Here is a 10,768-nt window from a genome sequence, read left to right as displayed (position 1 = left end):
TGTATGATGAGAGCCTTTCCTTTTGCCTTCCTAGAGACAGTTGGCTTTTCTTCAGTCTTTAAAGCAACTGTCTTAGACTTCCCTTCATGCCTCTTCTTTCTTTGCTTCATCTCAAGTTCATGAGTCTTGAGCATCCCATAGATTTCATCAAGAGACATATCAGCAAGTTCATAGTTGTCTCTTATTGTAGTAGCTTTCAAATCCCACTTTTCAGGATGAGCTAGTAGGAATTTCATATTTAAATCTTCTGGATCATATTCCTTATCCACTAGTGACAGATCATTCAACAGTTTTGTGAATCTGTCATATGTATCAGTTAGTGACTCATCAGATTTTGAGTCAAAGTGCTCATACTCCTATGTGAGTATTGTCTTCCTGTACTTTTTGATGACATTGGTTCCTTGACATCTCACTTCCAATGCATCCCAGATTTCTATTGCAGTCTTGCATCCAATCACCCTGTTTGACATGACATTGTCAAGTGCACTATGAAGCAAGTGTCTTACTTTTGCATCCTTGCCTAGTGAAGAGATGTCTTCAGTGGTGAGTTCTCTCTTTTCTTTGGTAATCATCTTTTGTGGCTCATTCTCAACTGCAACATAAAGCTTTGTGGGCTTGTGTGGACCATCATAAATTATGTCTAAATATTTTGGATCTGTAGCTTCCAGAAACATGGTCATCTTCACACTCCATACAGGGTACTCAGACACCCTGAGCATAAGAACCCTGATGGTTTCATATCTACTGGTGTTTTGAATGGGTTGAACCTTTGCAGGTTCTTGAGGGTCTTGTGTTTTTGATTGATCAGACATGATTGATTGTTTGTTTGGATCTTAACTATTTGTAAGCTTAACAGATTGGCTCTGATACCACTTGTTAGGCCTCAATGATACTATAGAAGGGGGGTTGAATATATTATTTACAATCAATTCGATTATAAACACAAGTATGCAATAGAAAACAATTGTATTATATATATCAAACTCTGTTACAGTAGGTTTAATCTACTCTCTCAGTGATGTATGATATCACTAAGAGCTACTAGGGTTACAATGAATAATATTCTCGTGAATGATAACACATATAGTGTAAACCCTAATATGTGTTTATATACTACACAGTTACAAGATATCCCCTAATTGATATGATATGTTCTGTTTCCTAAAATATATCAATCAGAGATTATCTACTGTAGTCATTTAGCTGTACAACTCTCCAAGCATATCTTCTTTTATTTAATCCAGATCCTCTCCTGTAAATCAGCCGCTTTTCATCCCTGAAGCGTATCCGCACTTAAGTTCTGATGTAAGTCCTGATGGCTTAAGTTCTGATAACTTCCTGTCTTCAGTAAGTTCTGATTTCCAGTTAAGTTCTGATAGTAAGTTCTGAAACTAAACAAATAAGATTAGACATGACATCACAAATATATCTAACAATCTATTAGACTAAAACATGTTGTTTGCAGAAATGTGCTACAGTACTTATTTGTTACATAAGCTACACTCTCGATGGATGTCAAATTGTCATCCGTCGGGACTATAAAGTTCATCCGTTGGGACTATATTAGATCATTCGTCGAGAGCTACAAAATTCACTAAGTCAAATCTACTAAGGTGTTTTGTTTAACTTATCATCAAGTTCACAACATATTTCTAACATTTATTTTATCAAAGATGGGTCCCACAAGAAAACATCTGACGTTTACCCTTTCGTAAGTAATTAACATACGACGATATGTCCCGTCGTAAGTTCATAACATACGATAATATATTCTGTCATAAGTTGATTTATTATTTTATTGAGAACGTGGGCCCCTGCTTACTAACTTGCGACGGAATTATATTTTGTGAGGAAAAAATGAACTTACTATTCAAGCAAAAATGATAAAAAAAATCAAGATCGTTAAAAGCTCGGCTCGAACTCGTTCGTTAAAATCTCGAAAAAAAATCTATATTTCTTGAATATTTTATATATATTAACATCGCTAACTTTAGATAGATATAGAGAGACACATAGAGATGGGGATACGAGGCACTTAATTAAGCAGAGTAAAAGCCTACTCATGCTCCGTCTCTTTGTTTTGAACCCAATTTGTTCTCACCACATGTCCCACGCACCACACAACTTTGTTCATACTAAGCAATTTCAAGATCTAATTGTGGGTATATTGCTTTTGTATATAATATGTGCATACAAATTGAGTAAATGACACTTTGCACCCTTAAAAATATTCACTTTTTCAGTTTGATCTTAAACTTTCAATTTTGGCAGAATGCAACCCTTAATTTTAAATTTCACTTCATATTGCACCCTTTTTAATAATTTGTCCAAAATAACTGTTATTGTCAGGGGTAAAGTCAGAAGTTTTTTAAAGTTTATATAATGACGATATGCACCCCATAATTTCAATATTTTGAAGATATGCACCATATATAGTTTTATAGTCTATACTTTATTTTAAATTTTCATAACTTTTGAAATATATAAAAATATATATTATAAAATTAAATTAAAAAAATATATAACAGACAGACTGGCTAGGGTCGAGTGTGATTTTTTTTAAAAAATAAACCGAAATCCAAAATTAATGTTATAAAAATGATCCAAATCAAAACCAAATGCTATAAAATTAACGAAATCTTGAACCCAAACATAAACATAAATTCGATGCTTTTTAGTAGATTATTACACTACAACAAATTTAGGCATTTATTAATTATTTATGACGAAACCTAAAATTGTCGCAAGTTTAGTATTTTATTAATAAAATCATGCACGACACGACTAGACAAAAATGAAAAATATTTGAAGTTGCGACGATTTAAACATTTTCTCGTAAATTAATTATTTTTATTAAAATTTTAACTTGAAATTAAATAAAAAAATATTTTGTCTAAATTTACGACGAAATATTTATGACGAAATATTCTTTTCTGTCGGAAGTTACTAATTTACGACGTATAATTGCGTTGTAAATTTATGTTTTATTTTATCAAAGGTGGGTTACACAAGAAAACATCCGACGTTTACCCCATCATAAGTAACTAACATACGACGATATGTCCCGTCGTAAGTTCATAACATACGATAATATATCCCGTCGTAAGTTAATTTATTATTTTATTGAGAACGTGGCCTCTGCTTAATAACTTGCGACGAAATTATATTTTATGACGAGAAAATGAACTTACTATTCAAGTAAAAACGATAAAAAAAAATCAAGATCGTTAAAAGCTCCGCTCGAACTCGTTCGGCTCGAACTCGTTCGTTAAAAGCTCGAAAAAAATCTATATTTCCTGAATATTTTATATATATTAACATCGCTAACTTTAGATTGATATAGAAAGATACATAGAGATGAGGATACGAAGAACTTGATTAAGCGGAGTAAAAGCCTACTCAGACTTCGTCTATTTGTTTTGAACCCTATTTGTTTTCACCACGTCCCACGCACCACACAACTTTGTTCATACTAAGCAATTTCAAGATCTAATTGTGGGTATATTGCTTTTGTATATAATGTGTGCATAGAAATTGAGTAAATGACATTTTGCACCCCTTAATAACATTCACTTTTTCGGTTTGATCTTAAACTTTCAATTTTGGCAGAATGCATCACTTAATTTTAAATTTCACTTTATATTGCACCATTTTTTATATTTTTTTGTCCAAAACAACCATTATTGTCAGGGGTAAAGTCAAAAGTTTTTTAAAGTTTATATAATGACGATATTCACCCCATAATTTTAATTTTTTGAAGATATGTGCCCTATATAGTTTTATAGTCTATACTTTATTTTAAATTTTCATAACTTTTGAAATATAAAAAAATACATATTATAAAATTAAATTTAAAGAACATGTAACAGACAAACTGGCTAGGGTCGAGTGTGATTTTTTTTAAAAAATAAACCGAAACCTAAAATTAATGTTTAAAACGATCCAAATCAAAACCAAATGCTATAAAATTAACGAAATCTTGAACCCAAACATAAACATAAAATTCGATGGTTTATAGTAGATTATTACACTACAATAAATTTAGGCATTTATTAATTATTATGACGAAACCCAAAATTATCGCAAGTTTATTATTTTATTAATAAAATCCTGCATGACACGATTATACAAAAATGAAAAATATTTGAAGTTGCGATGATTTGAACATTTTGTCATAAGTTAATGGTTTTTAATAAAATTTTACCTTGAAATTAAATAAAAAAAATATTTTTTCAAAATTTACGACGAAATATTTATGACGAAATATTCTTTTCTATCGGAAGTTACTAATTTAAGACGTATAGTTGCTTGTAAATTTATGTTTTATTTTATCAAAGGTGGGTCCCACAAGAAAACATCCAATGTTTACCCCGTCATAAGTAACTAACATACGACGATATGTTCCGTTGTAAGTTCATAAGATACGACAATATATTCCGTCGTAAGTTGATTTATTATTTTATTGAGAATGTGGGACCCTGCTTACTAACTTGCGATGAAATTATATTTTGTGCCAAAAAATGAACTTACTATTCAAACAAAAATGATAAAAAAATTCAAGATCGTTAAAAGCTCGGCTCGAACTCGTTTATTAAAAGCTAGAAAAAAATCTATATTTCCTGAATATATATATTAACATCGCTAACTTTAGATAGATATAGAAAGATATATAGAGATGGGGATACGAGGCACTTGATTAAGCGGAGTAAAAGTCTACTCATGCTTCGTCTCTTTGTTTTGAACCCTATTTGTTCTCACCAAATGTCCCACGCACCACACCACTTTGTTCAAACTAAGAAATTTCAAGATCTAATCGTGGGTATATAGTTTTTGTATATAATGTGTGTATAGAAATTGAGTAAATGACACTTTGCACCCCTTAAAAATATTCATTTTTTCGGTTTGATCTTAAACTTTCAATTTTGGCACAATGCATCATTTAATTTTAAATTTCACTTCTTATTGCACCTTTTTTAATATTTTTTGTCCAAAATAACCATTATTGTCAGGGGTAAAATCAGAAAATATTTAAAGTTTATATAATGACGATATGCACCCCATAATTTTAATATTTTGAAAATATGCACCCTATATAGTTTTATAGTTTATACTTTATTTTAAATTTTCATAACTTTTGAAATATATAAAAATATATTATAAAATTAGATTAAAAAACATATAATAGACAAACTGGTTAGGGTCGAGTGTATTTTTTTTTAAAAAAAAATAAACCGAAACCCAAAATTAATGTTATAAAAATGATCCAAATCAAAACCAAATGCTATAAAATTAACAAAATCTTGAACCCAAACATAAACATAAAATTCGATGGTTTTTAGTAGATTATTACACTACATCAAATTTAGGCATTTATTAATTATTTATGACGAAACCCAACACTGTCGCAAGTTTAGTATTTTATTAATAAAATCCTACACTACCCGATTAAACAAAAATGAAAAACATTTGAAGTTGCAACAATTTGAACAATTTATCGTAAGTTAATTATTTTTATTAAAATTTTAAGTTGAAATTAAATAAAAAAAATATTTTGTCTATATTTACGACGAAATATTTATGACGAAATATTCATTTATGTCGGAAGTTACTAATTTACGACGTATAGTTGCGTTTTAGATTTATGTTTTATTTTATCAAAGGTGGGTCCCACAAGAAAACATCAGACAATTACCCCGTCATAAGTAACTAACATACGACGATATGTCTAGTCGTAAGTTGATAACATACGACAATATATTCCGTTGTAAGTTGATTTATTATTTTATTGAGAACGTGGGCCCTTGCTTACTAACTTGCGACGGAATTATATTTTGTGACGAAAAAATGAAATTATTATTCAAGCAAAAATGATAAAAAAAATCAAGATCGTTAAAAGCTCGGCTCGAACTCGTTCATTAAAAACTCGAAAAAAATCTATATTTCCTGAATATTTTATATATATTAACATCGCTAACATTAGATAGATATAGAAAGATACATAGAGATGGGGATACAAGGCACTTGATTAAGCGGAGTAAAAGCCTACTCAGGCTCTGTCTCTTTGTTTTGAACCCTATTTATTCTCACCACATGTCCCACATACCACACCACTTTGTTCATACTAAGCGATTTCAAGATCTAATTATGGGTATATTGCTTTTGTATATAATTTGTGTATAGAAATTGAGTAAATGACACTTTGCACCCCTTATAAATATTCACTTTTTCGGTTTGATCTTAAACTTTCAATTTTGGCAGAATGCATCCCTTAATTTTAAATTTCACTTCATATTACACCCTTTTTAATAATTTGTCCAAAATAACCGTTATTGTCAGGGGTAAAGTCAGAAGTTTTTTAAAGTTTATATAATGACGATATGCACCCATAATTTTAATATTTTGAAGATATGCACCCTATATAGTTTTATAGTTTATACTTTATTTTAAATTTTCATAACTTTTGAAATATATAAAAATATATATTATAAAATTAAATTAAAAAAAACATATAACAGACAAACTGGCTAGGGTCGAGTGTGATTTTTTCAAAAATAATAAACTGAAACCCAAAATTAATGTTATAAAAATGATCCAAATAAAAACCAAATGCTATAAAATTAACGAAATCTTGAACCCAAACATAAACATAAAATTCGATAGTTTTTTTTAGATTATTACACTAAAACAAATTTAGGCATTTATTAATTATTATGACGAAATCCAAAACTGTCGCAAGTTTAGTATTTTATTAATAAAATCATGCACGGCACAATTAAACAAAAATGAAAAACATATGAAGTTGCGACGATTTAAATATTTTGTCGTAAGTTAATTGTTTTTATTAAAATTTTAACTTGAAATTAAATAAAAAAATATTTTGTCTAAATTTATGACGAAATATTCTTTTCTGTCGGAAGTTACTAATTTACGACATATAGTTGCGTTGTAAATTTATGTTTTATTTTATCAAAGGTGGGTTCCACAAGAAAACATCCGACGTTTACCCCGTCGTAAGTAACTAACATACGATGATATGTCTCGTCGTAAGTTCATAACATATGATAATATATTCCGTCGTAAGTTGATTTATTATTTTATTGAGAACGTGGGCCCTTGCTTATTAACTTGCGACGAAATTATATTTTTTGATGAAAAAATGAACTTACTATTCAAGCAAAAATGATATAAAAAATCATCGTAAATGCGTCAATTACGAGGATTTCATTTCTAAAAAACGTCATAAATGGCCTGATTTGTTGTAGTGTTATATTATGAAATCCAAACAAAACCGAATAAAGTAGAAAATTTTGGTTTGTGTAGTTTAGTTCAATGGATTCCGAGAAAAAGAATGTCCAATAACATTGCATGCATTTTATGAGTTTTTAATTTTGCACATATTTCGTAGCTAATTAATTTTAAAAATAAATATAAGAACATGAATCAAATAAAATATTTAATAACACTAAAAAAATTGAAAATTAGGAAACTTATAGTTTTAATAGAGATTTATTATAAAAATATTAAAACAAAAATAAGAAATTATAAATTATAAAGATTGTGCCAAAAAGTGATATCAAAATCTAGATACATATATTTGATAAAATATATATCTTTTGATATTGTTATTTAAAAATGTATATATTTTCAATTATCTGCATAGTATTTAAATTAAATTAATTTGGATAAAAGACTAATTTGTTATTTCGATTCAGATTTAATAGAGAATATCTATATTTTAATTATTTTTAAGTGAATGAATATTATCTAATATTATCATACAAATTTATATATTTTTTGAAATGAGTCGAAGTTAAAATCGGGGTGTAATCTGCTACAATATTATAAATACGTGGTGCACATTGTAATAATATAAATATATAAAAAAATATTCTGATTTTACCCTTGAAAATTGTAAAAAAGGTGCAATATGAAAAGAAATTTAAAATTGAGGGATGCATTCTGCCAAAAATAAAAGTTTAAGATCAAACCAAAAAAGTGAATATCTATAAAGGGTGCAAAGTGCAATTTACTCATATAGTCATTTGGGCGGTTCCGAGAGAGATGAGAAGTGGTGAATTAAGGAGGATAATTTATGGATACTTGTTGGGCATGGATTAGTTGGGCTTAGCCAAGCATTTTTATTTTTGAATTGATTTTTTTAACGAGTTGTTCGGCTCGGCTCGGTTCAACTCGGCTCGTGTTTGTTCGTGAACAAACTCGTGTTCGGCTCGTTAGTTAACGAGCTCGAGCTCGAACATAATTTTTTGTTCGATGAGAAAGTTTGGCTCGGTTCGTCAGGAAAAAAACAAAGCTCGGCTCGTTTACGTTAAAACCTAGCTCGGTTCATGAACAACCCTAAAAAAATTAAAAAAATATTACAGTACTCAAAAATATTTATTGAACTATATCTGAGCTGTAACGACTGGGACTTTCGTGAGATGTTTATATGAATAAAATATAGTTTTGAGAAATAATTGTGTACTATGTGGATTTATGTGGGTGTAAAATATTAAGTTATATAATTTTGTGGTTTATGTGAATTTCTGTTAAATAGTGTTAAGGAAAGTCTCGTTCCATTTTGATGAGTCAGTTAAAAGGGTTAAGTTTTGATTATCGGACCGTCAGGTAGAACGGGACCCGTTATTTAAAGGTTGGATTGAAAGAAAAGATTTAATAGTGAGGATCATAATAAGTTATGATAAATATGGAGTTCTCTAAATGTTTATGATGTATGGATGTGTATTGTGAGAAGTTACATCGATATTTGAATTATCGAGTAATTGTTATTCGCATAATTAGTAAATAAAAAGGGAATTATGTGTTAAGGTGTATAAATACGAATTGTGGTGACCAATATTATGTAAATATATAATATTTGATACATGCGTAAATCTGTGATTCGAAAGTTTTTAAATGTTTTTAGAAGAAACTATTTGGTAAAACAAGGATTTATTGGTCCTTATATATTTTAATGAAAATTTTAAAATGTGATTAAGGTGCAAGATTTATTTTATTATCTCTAAATAGTCCAAGGGACTTTTTAAAAATGATAGTTGGATTTATTTTAATATTCAGATATTTTAAAATGATTTTTCAAAATCTATTTCTATTATTTGGGATTTATTTGTAAAATCCATAATAAATAATCTATTCGCTCAAAAAAATATTTTAAAATATGGTTGAAGAGCTAATATTATGTTTTATTTTATAAGAATAAAAGTTCAGTTATTTGCAAGTGGTGTGGAGATAAAGTGCATTATTCTATTTGATTTTTGTAAATAAAAATAGAAAAAGGAAAGGAAGATTTTTTAAATGACTAAACTACCCTTAAAATCATATATATATATATATACACACTTCTCCCCCTCCTTCTTCCTTCTTCCTCACCCCCGTTTTCACTCTCTCTCACTCGAACATCTCTCTCTCTCTACTCTCGATATTTTTTTCTCTCTCTCTCTCTAATCTCTCTCGTTTCTTGATCTTTCTTTGATCCGAGACCATGAATGAGTTCCATTTTTCTTCTAGTTAATGATATGAGCTTGCATGTGGTTGATTTTTCGAATCTTTTGAAACCCACCTTCGGGTTTTTGTTCGGTTTGGATTATAATAGATTTACACTTGATTTTTGTTGATGATACTATGATTATGTGAGTGATTGTTGAATGGAAGCAAGCTATTGGTGGAGTTGGAAACCCCGAAACGGGGGACCACCGTGCTTTTCCGCCGTCGACGGTGAACCTCCGGTGAGCCGACGGGGACAATGATATTACATGAGTTTGAGAATTTTACAAACTCTTTGTTTTAAATTTGTCTCCTTGCATGCATGTCAATTTTTGGTTCGAAAAACCCGTGTAAAGCTTCGGTTTTTAAAGAGATTAGTTCGAATTATTTATTGATCATTAGTTTTTGGTTTGGATTGAGTTCGATTCATGATTCTTGATCATGCATGTTGATTTTGATGGTTGCATGTTATTTTACTTGAAAAACCGAATGAAACTTTCGGTTGAAAGTAGATTGGTTCAATTTATTTGATGAATTGATTGATATAAATGTTGTTTGCTAGTTTTTGATTCGAATTTGGGTTAGGTTTTAATTTAAGAGTATGCATGTTATTTTTAGATGGTTGCATGTTAGTTTAGTAAAGATTAAAGGATTAATCTATGTTTATTTTGGTTATGAGTCTAAGTTGTGTTAGTATTGGTTGTTAAAGTGTGGATTTGTTCATAAGGTAGAAACAAATTGCATGTAATGGATTTTGGGCTTGGTGTCTTAAATTGTCATCATATAAATAAGATGACATGTAATACGTTTTTAAGTATAAACGATTAAAGATTAGTCGTCGAGTTTTATGATTGTGATTGTGTTATAAGGAAATACGTAATTACGAATACAACATGCCCGATTGGCGAGAAGGAAGTATATAGATAAGTATAAGAGGTCTAATCAATAGGGCTTAATAAGATTTGGTGTCAGATTATGAGACTATGTGTTTACTTGCTATATGTAAAGTATTGTGATAGTCGGTGATATAAAGAGTATAAGGGTATATCTTATTATGTGCTACGTGTTATGAATGTGTATATGAGATAAATGTTTATTGTGATTGGGGTAGAAGTTAGACGTTCTGAGAAATGTCGAGAACCGATCAAGTTTCTAATTAGGGTTTTGGTTTGAATTGTAGTTTTGAAAAGCGAAGGCATTCAGGCTAGGAGTGGAAAAGAGGTCCTAGGTGGAAGTAGCTCGTATACCGTGAAACATGAAAGCTATC

This window comes from Apium graveolens, chromosome 5, assembly GCF_009905375.1.
Source record: "Apium graveolens cultivar Ventura chromosome 5, ASM990537v1, whole genome shotgun sequence".
Lineage (NCBI taxonomy): Eukaryota > Viridiplantae > Streptophyta > Magnoliopsida > Apiales > Apiaceae > Apium > Apium graveolens.
The sequence above is the reverse complement of the archived record's forward strand: the minus strand, read 5'-3'. Positions refer to the sequence as shown.